Source organism: Mustela putorius, unplaced genomic scaffold (assembly GCF_011764305.1).
Source record: "Mustela putorius furo isolate JIRA1106 unplaced genomic scaffold, ASM1176430v1.1 tig00000580_pilon_pilon_pilon, whole genome shotgun sequence".
NCBI classification, from domain to species: Eukaryota; Metazoa; Chordata; class Mammalia; order Carnivora; family Mustelidae; genus Mustela; species Mustela putorius.
In genome coordinates, this window is record NW_025421423.1 from 6,439,459 (window position 1) to 6,461,340 (window position 21,882).

A 21,882-nucleotide genomic window follows, 5' to 3' on the forward strand; every position below is an offset into this window, starting at 1 on the left:
CAAGAAAATGAACACTCCCCCCACAAGAAGATAGTGGGGATTTTTAGATGAGGAAGGATTTTTTTTTCACCCATTAGGGTATCCAAAGTTTGAAAGGGTGACTTATACTTTGAAAAGGATGAAGAGAGAGGTAGAAGCAGGTCTGAGGAGATGGGATAAAATGGTAATGTGATTTGTAGAAAGTGGAAAGAAGCATGAAGGAGGAGAGATGAATAAAGGGATGTCCATGTATTAGGGACTTAAAAGTGAGACAGAAAACCATTAAAATCCTAGAGGAGAATACAGGCAGGAACCTCTTCGACATTGGCCATAACAACTTCTTACTAGATGCTTCTCCTGAGGCAAGGGGAACAAAAGCAAAAATAACTATTGGGACTTCATCAAAATAAGAAGGTTCTGCACAATGAAGGAAACAATCAATGAAATCCAGAGGCAGCCTGTGGATTGGGAGAAGATATTTGTAAGTGACATTTGTGATAAAGGGCTAATATCCAAAATCTCTAAAGAACTTATAAAACTCAACACCCAAAAAAACCCCAAGACCCAGTTAGAAAATGGGCAGAAGACGTTTTCCAAAGAAGATATACAGATGGTCAACAGACACATGAAAAGATGTTCAAAAGCACTCATCATCAGGGAAATACAAATCAAAAGTACAAGAAGATACCACCCCACATCTGTCAAAATGGCGAAAATTAACAACACAATAACAATAGGTGTTGGTGTTGGTGTGGGTGTGGAGAAAGGGGAACCCTCTTGCACTGTTGGTGGAAATGCAAACTGGTGCAGCCACTCTGGAAAACAATAGGGAGGATCAAAAAGTTAAAAATAGAGCTACCCTATGACCCAGCAATTGCTCTACTAGGCATTTATCCAAAGGATACACAAATACAGATTCAAAGGGATACATGCACCCCAATGTTTATAGCAGCATTATCAGCAATAGCCAAATTATCGAGAGAGTCCAAATGTCCATTGACTGATGAATAGATAATGAAAGTGTGGTATATCTATATAATGGAATATTACTTGGCCATAAAAATGAATGAAATCTTGCCATTTGCAGCAACCTGGATGGAGCTAGAGAGTATAATGTATAGAGAAAGACAAATACCATATGACTTCACTCTTATGGGGAATTTGGAATTTAAGAAACAAAAGAAACAAACATAGAAAAAAGAGAAGAAAACCAAGAAACAGACTCTCAACCACAGAGAATGCATTGATGGTCACCAGCAGGGAGGGCGACATAGGTGACGGGGACTAAGGAGGGCACTTGTGGTGATGACACCAGCTGTTGTACAGAAGTGTTGAAGCACTAAATTCTACACCCAAAACAATATTACCCTGTACGTTATCTAACTAGAATTTAAACAAAAACCTGAGGAAGGAAAAACAGAGAGCGAGCTGGCCATGCAGCCACTCTTCCAGAGTTAAAAAAGCAGGTGGAGCTGCAGGAATGGCCACCACGCCAGGCAGGCAGGAGCCAATTTCCTCAGCACGCCTGTGCCCACCATTCTGGAAACATGGCTGAGCTGCACCTCTGCAGGCCAGTTCCCTGTGGCAGAGCTGGCTCCCGGCTGTGCTGGGTCCCACTGCACAGCCACACAGAGGTGTAACTATGAGGCTGGAACAAGTCATCTCTGAGGCAGGGAGCCCAGGGAGGTCCACATCCAATTATTGGCACCTCCACGAAGGAGGCTGTGGGCAGACGGACCCTGTTAGGCAACTGCTGGTTCCCCTGAGGCAGGAGAGGGGAGAATTCACCCTCTTTAAATCTGTTTCCTGCCCTGGGCCTGCCCTCTTCTGCCAGAGGCTCTCCTTTGGGCCCGTTGTCCAGGGAAAACAAAGACCTTTGATCCTGGTGGGGCAGTGGTAGGGGTGGGGGGTGTAAAAACCACCACTTTAGAAAGTGGGGAGACAAAAGGCAATCACTTATTATTACAAGTAACTATATTCTGGAATGTCATGGTCAAGGAGCATGGTCAATATGCATTAAGTATGATTGCTAGAGCTCTTTTCCATGCGGTGTGTGGTCAAACCGGCCAATCTTTTTTCCAGTGCTCCCTCCTCTCCTCCAGCTCCCAGAGACACTGTCCCTGGGATCTTTTCTGTCATGCATTCTGGAATTTTAAGGTTAGCTGCCAGTAGTGGTTCTGCAAAAGTGAAGGTCCCTTTTGGGTCTAGGAGGGCAAGAAGGCAAGATCGCAAAGAGCTATGGTTAACTCACACCTCTGCTTGGCTTTCTTTGCCCTTGTAGATCCAGATAGAATTGGCTCAAACCTCTGTTCGACAACCTCCAGAAAGCCCAAGCCTTCCCCCAGCTTTGAGGGAGATTCTGGGGGTTAAGGTTACTCTGGCTCAGCGCTTCTCATTTCACTGAATCAGTCAAGCACACCGGTCATGCCCCAAGCAAGGATACGAGTCCTGTCCCTACCTTGGTGACCCAGAGGGTAACTTGACTCCTTCATTAGATTTCCATAAAAAAGCAAAAACAAACAAGTGAACAATGCAGAAAGTCCTTTCATAATGTTAAAAGTTTAAATGAGTCATATTAAAACCCTAAGAACTTATTTGAATAACACCAAGTGGTTAGAAGCATTCCTTTCAGGAGAGTTGAAGAAAGACTTGTAGTTAAAAGGCAGAAACTGAGAAAAGAAATTACTGATTAGCTACGGCTTAAAACCTAGTTGGCTCTTAGGGATTGGCTGTCCTTCGGTTTCCATTTCGTAACCTTGAGGCATTTACCAGCTTAGATTTTGGCTTGCTTAGGTAGGCTCTCTGGCATTCGCGACACCTCTAACGGCCTCCTTGTATAATTGATTTAACCATAGACATAGCTAATGGTCTGTGGAGAGGAAGGGTATTACATGATGGCCATAGAACAATTTAAAACGGAACTTTAGTCATCCCTGTTCCTAAAAGTCCTTCGAAACAGCCCCCCTCACCCAGGTGGGGTGGTCCAGTCACTATTAGAGGCTCTACTTCTCTCCTCTGCCATGTCCCCTGTTCATTTCTTCCCTCTCAGTTTGTCCTTAGAAGTCCGAATTGTTTGTACTCAACCAGTAGGCTGAGGCATTACCCCACCACACACCTCCAGACCTTTGTATCTCCAAACAAATCAATGTTCTGGGCTGTCAGAAAGAGCCCTGTGCTCTGCTCTGATAGGCCACTCAGAAAACCTGAAGCTTCGCCAACCTGCCCCACCTTCCTTCAGGGGTATTTGGTATTACATCACAATTTTGGTTTCTCTCGTAAGCATATTCCAAGGTTGTGTGGTGAGGGCCACGAGAGAGGCAAGCCCCCTTGTGAGTTCAAAGGAAGATCATCTCTTTCTCTGAGATGGTCAGAGAAGAATCCAAACGCAGACCCACTGACCAGAAGCAAGAGGGTTGAGGTTTTCCTGCTCTGAGGTAGAAGTTCAGGTACGTGTTTTAGAAGGAGGTGGGTGCCAGGCTTCGAGGAGGAACAATCCTCCTGTGGGCCTGTTTTCCCCTTGCCCTACTGCTCTGAATGTGGGAGTGGAACAGAACCAGAAAACACCAGAGAAGAATGAACAAAGGACAAGTATTCCTTTGTACCCAGATGATGTAATTTCACTTTCTTGAGCTAGACATGGCAAGGACAAACTGTGACTCTGTTAGCTAATCATGGCCTGGAAGAAAGGCAAGGGAAGATCTGCGCAATTCGGAACTTTAAATTATTTGTTCCTAGATGTTTACCTCCTTTAAAGGGGGTCTTCAAAGTCAAGCCCACAACTGGTGTGACATTTTTACACAATTGCTTATAAAGCCAGCAACAGGGCTGTTTTCATTAGGTATGTATCAAAGAAGTTTTTCATCTTGGCCAAGGAGGGCATCTAGCCAAGGCTGGAACTACTTGGCTATTAACATACAGACTATTTAAATTTGGGGCATTTAACTTTAACCAGGACCAACACATAAAGATAGGAAGATCTGTGCTTCACATTTAAGAAAGGACTCAAATTTGGTTTCGACATTATCACCAAATGAGTTATACACAAAATTATTGTTAGATGTGTATATTCAGAGCATTAACATGTTAAATGTATGCACCCAAAATAATCCTGGTTTTGCCATTTCTTCATTTTTAACATATTTACTGGAAGCTGAAAATTAGGGGAGTAGCTTAGATCTCCTGTGGCCTCTGAAAGGCCCTGTCCCATGCCTCTTGATTATGTAGAAAGAGAGATACTTTTGTTCTACAGCAAAGGACTGTAAACCTGGGCTTAAGTCCCTTAATTATTGGGAAGATCGCCTGAAAGAAACATCAGGAGAGGATCCCTGGACGAATATGCAGTCGGTCCAGTCCGTCAGAGGTGCAGAGAATGGACACGTTGCCTACCCAGGCCCACACCTTTCCTGCTGGAACTGTTTCTGGTGAATAACACTGATGTGCTTTTGGTATGCTATGCTCTGACTTGCCTGCGGGCCAAAAGCAAAAACTGGTCTGCGCTACTCACGCTCAGGACATTGTCCAATAATCCCCTCACAGAGCGTGCTCGGTATGAAGTACACAGACAAAAATTCTTGCCTGGACTGAGAATTATGAAGAGGTGTGCAACTCCTGGACAGTCGGTTTAATTGTATCTTCTAATGTCATGAAACCACTTAGCTGACCACATTTCCATTTCTCATTGTCTGCTAGTTCATCCAGAGACATATTTTTGATCTACTCATACCATTGTTATTAGTCTGGCTAGTTCTCTTTTGGTTTATCTCTGGGTTTTTGTTTTTTGGTGTTTTAGTGTATGTTCGGTTTTGTGTGTGTGTGTTCTTACATTTTATTCATTAATCCAGATGTTTTTTATTTTTAATGAATAGTTTGAAACAGGAATTTAAATGTATTTTTCCCAAATAGTAAAGTATGTGAGGCATGCATGTTCTTTTTTTTTTTTTTTTTAAATATGATTTTATTTATTTATTTGTCAGAGAGAGAATACAAGCAGGGAGAGCCATAGGCAGAGGGAGAAGCAGGCTCCTCACTGAGCAGGAGCCCTACCCAGGACTCAGTCCCAGGACCCTGGGATCATGACCTGAACCAAGGGCAGACATTTAACCAATTGAGCCACCCAGATGTCCCAGCCATGCTGTTCTTAACCTTCTTCATGCATGTTCTTAAGTGCAAATAACAGACTCAACTTGTCTTAGCTTGGGCTGCTCTACCCAAATACCATAGACTGGGTGGCTTAAACAACAAACATTTATATTCTCACAGTTCTGGAGGCTGTGAAGTCCAAGATCAAGGTGCTGGCAGAACCAGGGTGTGGTGAGGACATGTCTCCTGGTTTGCAGATGACTGTCTTCTCATTGTATCCTCACAGGACCAAGCAGAGAGAAAGGAAACAAGCTCTCCCCTGTCTCTTCTTATAAAGGCACTAATCTCATCCATGAAGGCTCCCCAAATGCTCCCCAAAGGCCCCACCTCCTAGTACCATTACATCAGGGGTTAGGAATATGAATTTTGTGATGACACATTCAGTCCATTACTAGCTTAAGCAGAGAAGGCTTTGTTAAAGGGTATTTGGTAACTCACAGACCTCTGTGAGAGCCAAAGAACTAGGATTGTAGGGTATAATACGCAGCCAAGAACAAGACAGTCATGGTCAGCACATCTGACCATACCACAGGATGGTTCTAACGAAAAGAACTTTTTTAAAAATGGACTCAGGGGGACATCTACAACTCTAACACGACTGCCCCAAAACACTCGTGACACCACATGTCCCAGAGGAATAGCCTCCCTGAATATGCCCCCTCATGTGGCTCTTCTCCACATCAGGTGTCATGGGGGCAGAGTAACGGGGAGTGTAGACCTAAGTCATAGACCTGATTTATGGATTCTCCTGGGAAAGCAGGACTTGTTTACAAAGTGAGAAAGGTGTTCAAAAGATATTGGACCACCATGATGAAGTGTTCTGTTACCATAATCACAACACTATTTCTAAAACAATTCAGCGTTCTTCTGAGATACTGTTCATAATATACTTGATTAATACATATATGTAGGGGCGCCTGGGTAGCTCAGTGGGTTAAGTGTCTGCCTTTAGCTCAGGTCATGATCCCAGGGGTCTGGGATAGAGCCCGGCATTGAGCCCTGAGTTGGGCTCCCTGCTCAGCAGAGAGTCTGTTTCCCCCTTTCTCCATCCCTCTCCCTCCCCTCCTCCTTATGCTCACTCCCTCTCTCTCAAATAAATAATAAAATCTTTTTAAAAAATAATACATACATGTATATGCGCCTATAGCACACACATGCATATTATGCTTTCTCTTTTTCTATGAATGCATTTTACTTTTTCCTTGTAGTACTCAATTGTTTTAATTACTTTAACATTATGATACATGTAAATATCTAGATGATCTCCCCAACAATCTTCTTCAAAGGTTTCTTGGCTCCTCTTATCTTTTAATCTTCCAAGTGAACTTTAAAAGGGTTTTGTGAAATTTTCAATTTGACATTCTGATTGAAATTATAGGAAATAATTGCTGTGTTGTTAGAACTTAGCACCAAGAAAGATAAAAATGGCACCCCATTTACATTTTCATTTTCATAATTCACTAAATGATCACAGTTCTTGTGATAATCGGCTCTATGCATTTCTTGAGAAGTTTATGCTAGGAGCTTTTTTGTTGTTGCTGTGTTAAGTGAGATATTTTTCCTTTGTATTTTTAACGTATTACTGCTATTAGAAAATCTACTTCTTTCATTATATAAAATCTCTTTAGTAACTTACCTTCTTTTTGACATTCATAACTAGTTCTGTTTTTCACTCGATGTCCTTCCATCTTGAATATCCTACTCTAAGAGAAATGATCTCTTGTACGATTAATAAAGTATTGCCATAGTCCTTTTCAATAGCCTCTTACCCATTGGTTAGCCCTTACAAAGGCTAAAATTTTGTGATAATCGTGAACTTCTTTATTTCTAAATTCTTTTTCATGGTAATCTACTAGGGTTCTCTTGTTAAGCGTGATATTGCTTTTAAGTTTGAGGTATTTGTTCTTAGAAAATTGTCTGTCTTCACATAACAAGAAGGAACACTGAAGCTCTAGTTCTGGCTGCGGGGAGGCATCAGCGCGGGGCTCCTGCAGGAGGAGCTGGCGGGGCCGGGCGGCGGGTGCGGGGTCGGCATGCAGGGACCTGTGGCACCCAGAGGGGGGTCGAGGTGGGGGTCTCCGTCCCCGCAGGTCGCGCTCTTGCTGGGGCGGGGGTGCTATCGCCGTGGCAGGCGGAGTCGGGGGCGCGCAGCGGCGGGGAAGGGGAAGCGAATGGGACAGTCCAGGCCGTCTGCAGGGAGCGCGCGGCCCCTCTGCGCGTCCCCGTTGCCTGCGCGCAGATGGCCGGACGACCTGCAGGGGGCGCACGAGCAGGCGGTGGCCCCGGCGGAGGCAGAGGCTGCGGAGTTGGACGCGGGAGGCAGCGAGCTCCAACGCTTTGGGGGGCAGCAGAAAGCGGAGCCACCCAACGACTCGGCCTGGGAATGAAGCCCGTCTGACCGTCTACGAGCCGGCAGTATTGACCTGAGCGAATCTCGACACCCCTGCGAGAGGAGAGGAGGAGAAACCACATAAACCGTGCGCTGGCCGGAGGATATAAATGTAGATGAAGATCCAGATACGCATCATCCTTTCTGACTTCCAAAACAAATTGAACAGGTGCTTCAAGAATAAAGGAGAATAAATAAAATCTTAAAAAATAAAAAATAAAAAAAAGAATAAAGGAGAAAAGACGCATTCCACCCCAAAAAGGCAACAAAGGAGAGTGAAACAGAAATGGAAGAAGAGATAGTGCAAAATAAGATGGTAGAAATAAATTTAAAAATCTCAATTATGACAAATATGAATAGATTAAGGTCACCAGGGGCGCCTGGGTGGCTCAGTGGGTTAAGCCGCTGCCTTCAGTTCAGGTCATGATCTCAGGGTCCTGGGATCGAGTCCCGCATCGGGCTCTCTGCTCAGCAGGGAGCCTGCTTCCCTGTCTCTCTCTCTCTGCCTGCCTCTCCATCTACTTGTGATTTCTCTCTGTCAAATAAATAAATAAAATCTTAAAAAAAAAAAGAAATATTTTTATTTATTTATTTGACAGAGAGAGAGAGAGCAGAAACACAAGCAGGGGGAGTGGGAGAGGGAAAAACCGGCTTCCCACAGAACAGGGAGCCTGAGGCTGGGCTTGATCCCAGGACGCTGGGATCATGACCTGAGCTGAAGGCAGACTGAAGGCTTAATGACTGAGCCACCCAGGCGCCCTTGGGTTTTTTTTTTTTTTTTAAATCAGTAGATGCTCTTTATAAGTGACACAGTAGAAATGTAGATTCAGAAAATTTTAAATAAAAGACACTTTTTTGTTGTTCTAAATGCTTATATCACAATAGCAAAGAGACTAAAAATTAAGCTGAGCTACTTAAGTTGAAAGAAAAAATAGTCCCAAAGAAAAGATAAGAGTGGAAACAAATGAAACAAAATAGAGGTAAGATTCTTTTAAAAGTGAATGAATGACACACCCTTTGCCAAGAGTGTTTACTTGTCTTCTTTTTTTCCTTTATCAATGTTAAGAATAAAAGGAAGGGTACTTAACAGGCAATAAGAATCTCAAAATATTTGTTAGCACGGTGCGTGGGTGGCTCAGTGGGTTAAGCCTCAGCCAAATAGCCTACCATTTCCTCATTTCCTCATTTAAATATTTTGGCATCTCCTAGACACCATTTAATTTGACTCATGTACTTTTTCTTCATGTCTGATCCATGTCTATAGTAGCACTTCCTGAAGGTTCTTGTAAAAATGAGTTATTGTTTATAAAATAGAATCTATCTTTTAAAAAAGACCCCAAAATGTATTTCCAGATTGCATAACAGAGAGTACGTCTGGTTAATCCCCCCGTAGGCTATGTGTGACTATACACACTTCACTCTGCTCTTGGTTCATCCCCATTTTGAGGTTCTACCACCTCAAACTTAAAGGGCCCCAAAGTGAACTCACATCCCTTCCACTATCAACCACAGACGCAAGAACCGCTAGCATTGATTCAGCCTTTAATGTGAACCAAGCATGTTACATACATCTTTCAATTGATAGGTGTTGACCTCGACCTCACCATTTTCCAGGTAAGCAAGTGGAGAGCTTATGTAATTTGCCCAAGGTCATACTGAGCTAAGACATGACCCCAGCAGATTCGACTCCCAAGCCCTGGTGCTTAACCACTTCTTTCTACCCAAGCTTTCTGTGATGGCAAGAGATAATTCCTAAAACAATGGCTGGTGGAATGATTGGCAAAAGAAATGTTTTCCTTTACATCTCATAGCAAATCAATGTCTATGATAAATCCAGAGCTCTGGCATCCTCTGAGATCATTCAGTCCCTGTGATTCCTGCCTTTGCCAACAAACACCCCTGAAAATGAGTGTGTTCAGCCAAGTAGATTCTGCTCAGAGAAACTGTGGTCTTTTATCCCTTAGTGACCTCTTCTGGTTTGCCCACTGCCTGCTGGGACATCCACCTTGGAGTGCCCCTGGCTTCCTGCCTCCTGCATACTTGTACTTGGGCGACAGAGAAAAGGCCATAGGGGAACTGCCTGATTCTGGGACCTTCAACTACTCATTTCACCAGTATGAATGTCAGTTTTCTCATTTAGTAAAGGCAAGCACAGACATACGCCCCCAACAGAGCTGTAAGAATTAAATGAAATATGGCCTATGCAGGGGCCATAAGAATGTTAATTATAGGGGCGCCTGGGTGGCTCAGTAGGGTGAGCCACTGCCTTCGGCTCAGGCCATGATCCTGGGGTGCTGGGATCGAGTCCTGCATCGGGTTCCTTGCTCTGCAGGGAGCCTGCTTCTCTCTCCGCCTCTGCCTGCTTATGTGTGCATGCTCTCTCTCTCTCTCTCTCTCTAACAAATAAATAAATAAAATCTTAAAAAAAAAAAAAAAAGAATGCTAGGGGCATCTGGGTGGCTCAGTGGGTTAGAGCCTCTGCCTTCGACTCAGGTCATGATCTCAGAGTCCTGGGATCGAGTCCCGCATCGGGCTCTCTGCTCAGCGGGAAGCCTGCTTCCTCTTCACTCTCTGCCTGCCTCTCTGCCTACTTGTCATCTCTGTTTGTCAAATAAATAAATAAAATATTTTTTTAAAAAAAGAATGTTAATTATAATATGTGACAGAGATAGAAGAACAGAAGAGAAAGTAGAAAAAGAACTGAACATTACAAGATAGGAATGTGGTCAGTTTTTGTTTCTTTCTTATAGATGCTTTCATTCCTCCAATGGGTACCATTGCTGAGGGCTGCCAGTGTTCCAGGCACTGTTACAAATGATGGAGAAGACTTCCCTCAGGGGCTGAAGGGGAGGAGAAACTTGACCTCTCCCCTGGTTGGGTCTCCTCAGCTGGGCCTGAAAATTGAATCAACATAAAACAGGTTAACAGGAGAAAAGCAAACAGATTTTCACATGTACGTGGCCCCACAAGAAAATGAAGACCCAGGGAAGCAGTTAGAGCTGAATGTCTATATTCTAAATCAGGCAAAAGTAGTAAATTGGGGAAACATGAAAAGACCAAGCTTTGGGACAGTCGTGGAGAGGTGACTGAGATGGAAGGGTTAGTTGAACGAGGTTGGTTTGTACAGATTTCTCTCAGCATAGTCTCCCACCTCTGGTGATAAGAACTTTTCCGCCCTTCTGTTATAGGGGAGGCATCTTTCACACAGGACTTTCATCTTCTGCTTTCAGGAATAAAAAGGAAGGTCAGAGTGTCCTTTTTGCCTCTGCTGCCCTTTAGATGGCAAAACAATCTTGATGTCAAAGTGACGTTTTTGGAGATGACATATTCTGGTTTCCTTCAGGGTTCACACCTGCAGGGGAGAGATGGGCTGTAACAGATAACGCCACATGATAAGTACGGTAAGAGAGGTATGCTCAAAGCAGTGAAGGAGTCTCTCATGCCTTTTCTGGAAAAGGGAAGTAAAATCCCAGGTAAGTTTATTGGGGGCATCAAATGGGGACCTGCCGGCTTGCACTCTGTCCTCTAGAGGGAGCTCATGCTCTTTCTCTGAGATCTGAGAAGCCTTCTTTCTAATCAGGGGATCTCTTCAATAGAGCTGGGTTAAGATAAATGCTCAGGTGCCTTTTGGTCTTTTTAGATATTCCCCGTTGAATTGCTTCCCACCTTGCTTCTCTTCACAGCTGGTACCATAGGGGGAGGCTGAGTCCTCCTCCCACTCGAAAACTTTGCTTCCTTCAATTGGAAGACAAAGCCAGAACCAGAGTGAAGTCTCCCCAGGCAAAAGAATGACTCATCTGGGCACAATTCCTATTTCATAGCACAATCTAAGAAGACAGATGACATCAAGATTTGGGGATGATTTTCCCATAATAGTCACTTGTGCACAGACTCTAAGGGGGTGGCCTTTGCCAAGGTATTGAAAGGAGGGGTCAAGACAGGGTTCAGAAATTTGGGACCCAGACATATTTATCACTCACCACAACTAACAGATAAATTTAGATATTTCCATTTTATTTTTTATTAATGTTTTCTTTGTCATTTCATGACTACATGATTTGTTGAATCAGGGTTCTCTTGAGAATTTGGCAAAAACCCAATTCAGAAATTTTCTAGAATTTATTTACTGCAACAACTATATTTCATAGGAATATATATCTCTATTTCCTCGATTGATTCCCTTCTTTTCATCGTGTATATTTTTATAATCTATCAATGTTTCCATATGCATACTCTTACATAAGGAAGCCTAAAATAGTCTCTGATTGTCTCACATGGAAAATTAAGATAGAGTCTCTCAGTTTGTATGATATCCAAAAGAAGAGAGATATGGACAATTTTTTTCACTTAATTTTAATTTTGTTTATTTAATGTATACCACTTGATGAGTTAGAGATAAATATACACTCAGGAAACCAACAGGGTATATACCAGATACATCTATCACCTCCAAAAGTTTCCTCTCACCCTCTTTAATTATTATTATTTTTACTATGTGATAACATTTAACGTAAGATCTTAGCAAAGGTTTAACTGAAGATTTAACATAAGATCCTATCAAGTTTTAAAGTGTACAATTGCTATAGGCTTCTTGTTAGCTGAAACTTTACCATTTGGTTAATACTTTTCAGTTTCCCTCTCCCCCAGCCCCCAGATGCTAGAAGCCACCATTCTACTCTCTGTTCAATGAGTTTGACTATTTTAGATTCCTCATATAAATGGTATGTTGTATTTGTCTGTGTTTAGCTTATTTTACACTCTCTCAGCTTATCCATGTCATCAGAATTGGCAAGACTTCCTTTTTTCTTAAGGCTGACTAATATTATATCGTATGTGTACAACACATTTTCTGTATCCATTCATCTGTTGATGGACATTTAGGTTGCTTCCGTGTCTTGGCTACTGTAAATAATGCTGCAATGGCTACAGGAGTGCAGAGCATTTCTTTTAGATTCTGATCTCAATCCTTTGGATATATACCCAGAAATGAAATTGCTGCCTCATATGGTGGTTCTAGTTTTAATTTTCTGAGGAACCTCTGTACTGTTTTCCATAGTGGCTGCACCAATTTTTTTCTACCAATGGTGCATGAGGGTTCCCTTTTCTCTGCATCCTTGCAGCATTTATGATCTCTTGTCTTTTTGATAATAGCCATTTAATAGGTGTGAGGTGATACCTTATTGTGGTTTTGATTTGCATTTCCGTGGTGATTTGTGATCCAATTCACATTTTTAAAAAATAAGATGGGTTCTGGATATAACCCTAATATCGGGGCTTCTACAGATTCTGAAAAAAGAGGAAACTTATGCTAAATATGAAGCTTGGGGATTTAGTGCGCTGGTTCTTCTCTGAGAGACTGTGCCTGAGACTAGCTTCAGTGCTGAGACCACACACGGGCACGTTGAGCTCATGAAGGTGGGCCCTACACATCCCTCCTGACAGCCTTGGGACAATTTGTTACAAAGACTTTCTAATATTTTTGAAGCTGGAGGGAATCTTATAAGGAGTGTAATTTTATTACTTTTGCTTTATTTCCCCCTAAAAAACCGTTAAAGATTCCAGATATGGCATGTCTTTTATAATTGAGGGCATCTTCAAATCAAAGGGACAGTATATGGAATTCATTTATAGAAATTTAGATTCATAAAATGTTATAACTAGTGGGCATTAAAGATTAGATGATCCAGCAAATTTTAAAGGCTTTTTGCATTGTTTCTTAAATCTGGACTTTTTGATATAAGTCTTTAGAGAAGCTCTGCAGAAACCAATAGATCAAAGCACGGTGAGCTGGGGTGCCTGGGTGGTTCAGTGGGTTAAGCCTCTGCCTTTGGCTCAGGTCATGATCTCAGGGTCCTGGGATGGAGCCCCACACTGGGCTCTCTGCTCAGCAGAGATCCTGCTTCCCCCTCTCTGCCTGTCTCTCTGCCTACTTATAATTTCTGTCTGTCAAATAAATAAATAAAAATTCTTAAAAAAAAAAAAACAACACAGTGAGCTGATAGATAACCCAGCACACTCACCCTCCTCTCTGCTGACCTACAGTCCTGAAAAGAGCTTATCAAGAGCAGTTTGAAATGTAACGAAAAGATGCAGCCAGCTCTTGTATCTTTGGCACAAAAACCACTATGTGAGTCTTTTCAAAATAACAATTTTACGGAGATAGAATTGACATAATAAACTGCACATTTGTAAAGTGTAACCTCTGATGTTTGGGCACATATACACCCATGAGACCTTCACTGCAATCAAGATACCGAATTTACCCATCACCCCTAACAGTTTCTTCATGTACCTTTATAAACCCTTCCTCTCTACCTCACCCCACCTCATCTTCAAGCAACACGGATGTGCTTCCTGTCCCTGTGGGGTTAGTTTTTATCTTCTAGAGTTTTACAGAAATGACATCATCCAACACATGCTTCTGTTCGTGTGTTTGCTCCAGCTTCTTTCACTCAGCGTCATTATTTTGAGATTCACCCATATTCAAGTCTTTCATTGCCGACTAGTATTCCAGGAGTTGGATGTCCCTCTGGTTTATCCACTTGCTGCTGATGGACATTTGAGTGGTTTTCAGGTTTTAACTATTATAAATAAAGCTCTGTGAATATCCATGGGCAAGTCTTCATGGAGACATATATTTTCACTGTTCTTGGGATAAATACCTAGGAGTGGGATGGCTGGAGCTGATCAAACGGTAGGTGTGTATCGAACTTTTCTAGAAACGAGCCACCTGTTTTTCACAATGGCTGTACCACTTTAAGTTGCCACCAGCTGTGTGTGAAAGTCTGGCTGTTCCACATCCTCGCCAACACTTGGTATGGTCACTCAAAAATAATTTTTTAGCCACTTTAGTGCATTTGTAGGGGTATGTCATTGTGGTTTTAATTCGCATTTGCCTAATGACTAATCTCGCTGGGCATCTTTTCACGTGCTTGTTTGCCATTTCTGGGTGGACTGTCTGTTATTCTTTTTTTTTTTTTTAAGATTTTATTTATTTATTTGACAGAGAGAGATCACAAGTAGACAAAGAGACAGGCAGAGAGAGCGGAGGAAGCAGGCTCCCTGCTGAGCAGAGAGCCTGATGCGGGGCTCGATCCCAGGATCCTGGGACCATGACCTGCACTGAAGGCAGAGGCTTCAACCCACTGAGCCACCCAAGCGTCCCTGTCTGTACATTCTTGTCTTTCAGCTGCTTCAGTTTTGTTTTTTTTTTCTCTTGAAAAGTTTCTGCAGTTTTGAGAATGCTTTGAGGCATTTTGCTCTCTATTTTTCTATTCTAAAATTTTATTGACGGGACTATTAGATAAGCCACACAATCAGATGGAAACCGAGTTAGATCGATGTTAACTAACAGCTACCTAAGTAGGTTAGTGCTTACGGCACACTCAGGCTGGCAGAAGCGAAGGCAAAATGAATGAGGGAAATCATGGCATATGGTTGGGAGAGGGTGGGAGAGGTTGAGAGAAAGAAGCCAGGCAGGGAAGAACTAACTCTGCCCCGTCCAGAGTCTTTCCCGTCGTTCTGCCTCTATCATGGCCAAACTTTCACAGTCTTTTTCCCCCAAAGTTACTTTTTTAAATTATGATGATGGGAGAACTTTTTATTATTTTCGTGGCAAACATGTTAAGGAGGTGGGGCCCTTAGCTCAGCTGCAGAATCTAGCTGCAGGCTATTCCATGTGGCAAGGCTCCCGAGAACTTTCATGGCGAGCTGCTTGATCGGAAATCCATGCACAGGCAAAAGAAGGTGTATCCATGGGATGCCTGGGTGGCTCAGTCGTTAAGTGTCTGCCTTCAGCTCAGGTCATGGTGGATCAAGTCCCTCATCAGGCTCCTTGCTCAGCGGGGAGCCTGCTTCTCCCTCTGCCTGCTGCTCCCCCTGCTTGTGCTCTCTCTCTCTCTCTGGAAAATAAATTTAAAGATATGTTAAAAAAAAAAAAAAAAAGGAAAGGAAAGTGTATCCATAGACCAGTGTTAATGTATAGTAAATTTTGTTTTGGTTTTGGTTTTTGGTTTTAAAGGACTTGACCAAAAACGCAGTAATAAGCCTATACTTTGCATTTGTCTCTCTCACAAACAGGTGTAGTAGAGTGAGGACATTAGCCTAGACTGGAGTTCTGGAGACAGTCTCTCGTGAGGGGAATGGATGTGATCTCCTTAAGGGTTTGGGCAAAGGGGAAAGCGAAGCTGGCATTCAAAAGAGGAAAGAGCTAAGCATGGAAGGGGCGGGGGAGGCGATGGAATATCTCCAGCCAGTTCTCCTCCCTCTTCCTCATTGGCCTGTGGGGGAGGGGCCATTTCCGCCGCTCCCACACCTTCTGTCCACTCTTCTTACCAGCCGCTTCCAGAGGGAAAAGGAATTGCTCATGCACTCCAAGTCCAGGGTCATTACCAAGCCCCGTCCTACTAGGGAGTAGAGTGTCCGAGCTGATAGATTCCCTCTTTTGCAAACAGTCTCCTCACTGCAGTGCCCTGGTTCAGGGGTTGGCCATTCACCCTTCTTTCTAAGCGCTTCGGCATCAATTGCATCTGGTCTGTTCCCGACCTCTCCATCCCTCTTGAGTGATAGAAGGGATGCAGGCCTTCCTTAGATTCCAGGCCTAAACAGCATTATCTAATTTGGCTTAACCAAGATGTCTGCCCGGGCAGACAATTGGGTGCTCACTCATCAGTTAATAAAAAGGTATTTCATTCTCCATCTGGTTATTGTTCCCACGTGCACATTCCTTAATTAGGAATCCCTGAAGTTGTCCGAGTGCTAGGATTTCAGTCACTAAACTGAAATGCTCACACTCCCATAGCTAATCCTATAAAAGGTTTCAGTCTGAAGGGAGCCCCCAAGAAGAGGCAAAAATGGTGTCTAAGGTAGAAGGCCTGCAACTAGGGTCGAAGTGCCAGAGGTTCCGAAGGTAAATAAAAAGCTGTAACAGGCCCCCTTGGAGCTTCCTCTCTGGATAGAGACGAAACCATCATTCACTGATCCCCCCCGCTCTTCCGTCCCTCCAACCATGCGCTCATTAACACGCTTTGGGGTTCCAGGTACTGGGCCGTGACTTATGGTACAGCAGTGAACATGCCTGACGCTGTCTGAAGGATTAGAAACGAAAGGCTGTATGTCGATGTGTCATGAAAAAGGAAGAGGGAGAGATGGCACAGCCTTGTGCCTCCATTCTTGGACTATATTGGAACACTTGGGGCGCCCAGGGGACTCAGTTGGTTAAACTTCCTCCGGCTCAGGTCATGATCTCAGGGTCTTGGGATGGAGCCCCACATCGGGCTCCCTGCTCAGTGGGGAGTCTGCGTCTCCCTCTCCCTCTGCTCGCTGCTCCCCCTGCCTGTGTTCTTTCTCTCTCTCTCTCAAAAAAAATAAATAAAATCGGAAAAAAAAAAAAAAAGAAAGAGACTCCTAATAGAGAAAAAAATGATGGATTAAACAATGACAATGGGCTTCCTCCTGAGAAAGTTTCTGGGACTCTGGACATAAGCAGTACTGATTTGAGGATCAGGGGACAAAACAGAGCACAGAACTGAATTGAGAGGAGCCCCTGGGCAGCTCAGTCAGTTAAACATCCGACTCTTGATTTTGGCTCAGGTTGTGATCTCAGAGGCCACGGCTCTGGCTGTTTGCAGCCTGACGCCAAGAGCTGCTGAGTAACCAGTAAGCCTTTTCTTCATCTTTCTTTAAGCCTGCTTGACCAGGGAGGTTTCCCACTCTTGCTGGGGCAGCTACAGGACTGTGAAACCTCTCTCGGCCTCAACTGTTGAGTTGCTGTGTGGAAAATAGTTGTCCTACAGGGTTTCCCGGATCTTTATTAGATCTTACGGAAGCGAGAAATCAACCTCTGTCCCCAAGACGTTAGCATTTGTTCTTGTCACGCCGAAGTCTGGCTTAGCCTCCAGAACTGATGGTTCGGTAAGCATTCAGAAATAGTAACCTTGGTACAGACTATCACAGCAGGGGAAAGAGAGAGACCCTTTTAGGCAGTGTAGGGCCAGAATAGGAGAGGAAAGAGAAGGTAGGTGCTGTGTGATAGTTGGGGCCAGCGAATGCTATGTGATATGTTCACCTAAGGTACCTTTTTGGAGGTTCTCAAGAAATATTCGAGTGAGGATTTTAAGGGGTGGGGAAGAGTGTGTCAACAAAGGAAACCGCATTACTTAGTATTAATATGACCTTCACGCTGATACTCACAGGCTGGTGAGGCTACTGTCTCTAGTATAAATTGTGTTGTGGGATGTCTTCTGTGGGGGAGAGTCTGCAATTCTAGAACTGACTGTAGTTCTTATCTTCATCTTTATTCCCTTCTTAAAGAGGGAACTGCCAAACACTGCTCAAGAAATTGCTGGAAATTTCAGGATCTCCCTAGAATTCATGTCAGACCTACCTCTAAACTTCCAGGAACGTGGAGTTTTCTTGGTGAACATAATTTCAATGATTTCAACTGAAACATGATTTCAATTTCATAGTTTTCTCATGAAACTGAATACACACAGGAAAATACTTTCTGATGTAGACATAATAAGATTAGCCTGTTTCAGAAATTTATAGCACAGTTCATACTATACATCAACATTCATGTGACCATTTTCTAAAACTGTGAATTTGGAAAAAAATAAAAGGCTCTTCGTGTGCCCCAAATCAGTAATTCAGAACAGTTCAACAATAGGTAGAAAGCCTGATCCTCAGTTGTCAACTGGTCAATCCCTTTGTCCAATTTGAGTCTGAATATCTATACTTCCTTGAAACTAGCAACAATGATCTTACTGCTTCCATGATGTTTCCTATGCAGCAGCTCAGATAGATGCCCTATCATACTGGGAAGAAACTGAAGTCTTACAGGCCTCTAGGAATCAGATAAGTTAAACTTCTCACAGCTTTTGACACTCTAAAACAATCTGGTAGCAGTATCTTTTTTTAAAGGCTCCTATGACATAACTCTGTGACTTTTTGGTTAAATACATCTCATCTAAGTAAAATAACCTCCATGTTGCTTCGATTTCTAAATATCATATAAAGTGGCAAGAGCAGGAAATAATACTAAAAGTCTTGACCACTCCCTCCAGAAACTGGGCAGTCACGGTCCACATTTCACCCCTCAGCTTTCCATACCCATCTTTCTGGCTAACAAAAGCCCGTTTAGGTGATGGGTAGAGAGTGCTTTAGGTCAAGAAAGATAAGCCTCCACGCAAGTAAAAGGGAGGGATTTGGGATTGGGATTTGAGATTGGGTTTCCCTTGGCCTGGGACTGGTCAAAGAGAGGGCCTGGCCCTTTTCTGGCCAATGAAATAAAAGGAGAGGACTCGGGGAGATTTCCTGAAATCATTCTTCCTGGAAAAGAAACACAGAACTTCACAAGGAGGAAGTTTTTTCCTACCCCATTCTCTTCCATCTTTGAATGTAACCCTGTGAGGACTTAATATTCGAAGCGGGGATAGCCAATGGCAAAAGACGGCAGATAAGGAGAGACAGAATCTGGGTCCGGAATGGCACCATTGCACTATAGAGCCTGGCCCCTCCAGACTGTTTTTTAGGTGATAAAAATCAAACATCTCTATTGCCTGAGGCCCTGGGAGACTGGATTCTGCTATTTGCAGCTAAATTCATCTGCTATAACCATCTCCCGCACTGAAACCAACCCGCCAAATTTGCAGCACACCTTCCTGATGTAGACGTGATTGTGAATTTTAATGTGTGTCTCTGCCTTAGTGTGAAGATTCATGTTTAAGTGCGACTGTAGGGGTTAATTTGGCTAGAACGGTTTTCTTCCTCTGGTGTTAACCAGTAAAATGAAAAATAATGTGATCCCAATCTCTTCAAAGCTTTCTCTGTTTCAAATACGGGAGTGTGTTTCTGCAAAGTGGGGTGTTTCAGCTAATAGTTCAGTGAAATTATAAAAAAGATAATCATCACAAGGAAAAAATGGTTTTTTTTCTTGTCTTTTTTTTTTTCTTTTTATTGTGCCTATATGACAAGATGGATGTTAGCTGAACCTATGGTGGTACTTATTTCATAATATATGTAAAGCAATCCAGCATGCTGTATGCCTTAAACTTATACAGTGATATACGTCAATTATTTCTCAGTAAAACTGGGAAAACATTCTAAAATAAAACAACTTGAGTCATCTGAATGAATATTGCTTATGTGATTTAGGCATTTATTAAGATGGAGATAAAACGCTATATTTAAGATTTACATGATTACTTTGCTTGACGTAATTCCTTGCAGAATAATATATGAACTATGTTTGTGAATGTGATAGACACACACCATTCTTTTTTTATTTTTAATAGCTTTCAAAATTTAGTTGTTTTTTTCCCTCTTTTTCAAAAGGAGAGCACCCCACGGGTAGATTCCTGGAACCCTGCCTCCTTTATCATAAACTCCCTTGCAGGAGGAGTTAGATAGAAGCCAACCTTTGTCTGGTAAACCCTAGCTGGCTATGGATTGTGGAGGTATTAGGGCTAGCAAAGTATGGTTGAGAAGGATAAGAGAAATTGCCCAAATATGGTGCCAGAAAGAAATTCATACAGACTAGTTGACTTGGGATTTCTAAACTATGGGCCTCTAGGGGGACCTGGGTGGCTCAGTTGGTTAAGGGTCTCCCTTTGGCTCAGGCTATGATCAAACCCCATGTCGGGCTCTCTGCTCAGCAGGGAGTCTGCTTCTCCCTCTGCTGTTCGCTCTGCTTGTGCTCTCACTCTCTGTCAAGTAAATAAATAAAATCTTTAAAAAAATAAAGTATAAGCTGATAACTGTATAAGCAACTAGGTCTTAGGGTCACAACAATGCCAGAACTTATATCATTTTCTGAATAAAACCAAACTGAATAAAACCATTCTTTGTTTAAAATGTTGCCAGCTTATTAGTTTTGCAGAGAACTCGTTTTTTGTGGAGAATTCCCATTTAAACAAAGCCATGCTAACACAACATAAAATAACCCAAAAGTCACGTACCAAAAAAAGGATCCTCTAGGAGCGGCCTGTTTACGTCTCTGTTCTTGGTTTGTGTTAAATCATATAACATTTTGCCAAGGGCCACTCCTACCACCCAGAGCCACTGACCCCTCTAACCTGAGTTCACCCATACAGTGTGGAGATTGTTCTGTCACTTTCTTTCCAGCCTCTTGGCCTAAATGTCCTAGAAGAGGCCGTGGACCCACCACACGTGGTGTTCCTGTCTCGATTCCTGAAGATGTGGCAGTTGCGGCCTGAAAGGAAAATCCCCAGCCTTCCCCTGATGGTAACACACAGGACCTCCCTGCACAGAACCCCCAATGCACACACTAGAAATAAAACCATAACAACCCCCCAAATCAACCGTGCGGTGATGTAAAAAAGTTCCTTTTCATGCTCGTCGTTCCCTCTGCCCGGAATGCACGTAAAAAGCTTCTTTTCACTGGGTTCAGAATTGTACATCATAACCATCCCTCACTATCTGGACTGTACTCTCTCTCCCCTAAATTTCCTTCCCTAGCGCCTTTTCTCTGCTACTAGTATTCCTCTTTTCCACAGGCAGTTCCACTGTGGATGCCTCTACCCTTTCAACCCTTCTTTTTCTTCCCTTCCTTCCTTCCTGCTCGCCTTCCCCCCCCCCGCCCTTTTCCTTCCTTCCTTCCTTCTTCATTCATCCATTTCCTACTATGCGTCTGGTATTGTACTAGGATCTGGGTGTACAGCAATAAATGAAAAAGAAGATTCCAGATATTGGGAAGTTCATATCCTGTGGGAGGGGGAAGGAGGGGGAAATATCCCAAAATAATAAGGGAATTTCAGGTCACGACAAGAGCTTTGAAGAGAATCAAACTGGGTAAGTGATAGATGGGTCTGGGGGGTGGGAAGGGGGAAGACTGCTTTAGAGAGGATGGAAAGTCTCTTGGGAAGGATTAAAATTGAGAGCTGAATTCTAGGAAAGATTCAGCCAAAGGAAAAGTGTTCCATATAGAGAGGATGGCCATGCAAGGGCCTTGCAGTAGGAGTCAGTGCAGCAAGTCTAAGCTGGCATGGTTAGAGCCTGGACGACACACAGAGGAGTAGTAATAAGACATGAAGTCAGACAGTTTACAGGGGCAAGATTCCATCTGGCCTGGGAGGTAATGTAGGGGGTCTGAAATTTATTCTAAATGCAGTAGGAAGGCAGGTCCTAGCAAAGTAATGAATTCTCTAGAACAGTGACTATTCATTATTTAGTTCTTATGCATTCTCCATAGGCTGGTCCTATAAAGATTCCGTGACAGTGGGACACACAGGAAGAATTAATTACAGGGGCCGCTGGCTGGCTCCAACAGTGGAGCATGTGACTCTTGATCTCGGGGTTTTGAGTTTGAGCCCCATGTTGGGTGTAGAGAGTACTTAAAAATAAAATCTTTTTTTTTT

At 43.1% G+C, this 21,882-nt stretch overlaps 1 long non-coding RNA gene across 1 annotated transcript in view; it reads left to right on the forward strand.

Annotated features, from left to right (window-relative positions):
• The window catches only part of LOC123392474, a 25,902-nt gene extending 13,319 nt beyond the window's left edge, over positions 1-12,583 (forward strand). Inside the window, exon 4 of the long non-coding RNA XR_006607192.1 lies at positions 10,851-12,583. This is a non-coding gene — a long non-coding RNA (uncharacterized LOC123392474). The remainder of the gene's footprint in view (positions 1-10,850) is intronic.
• Positions 12,584-21,882: the final 9,299 nt, after the last annotated feature.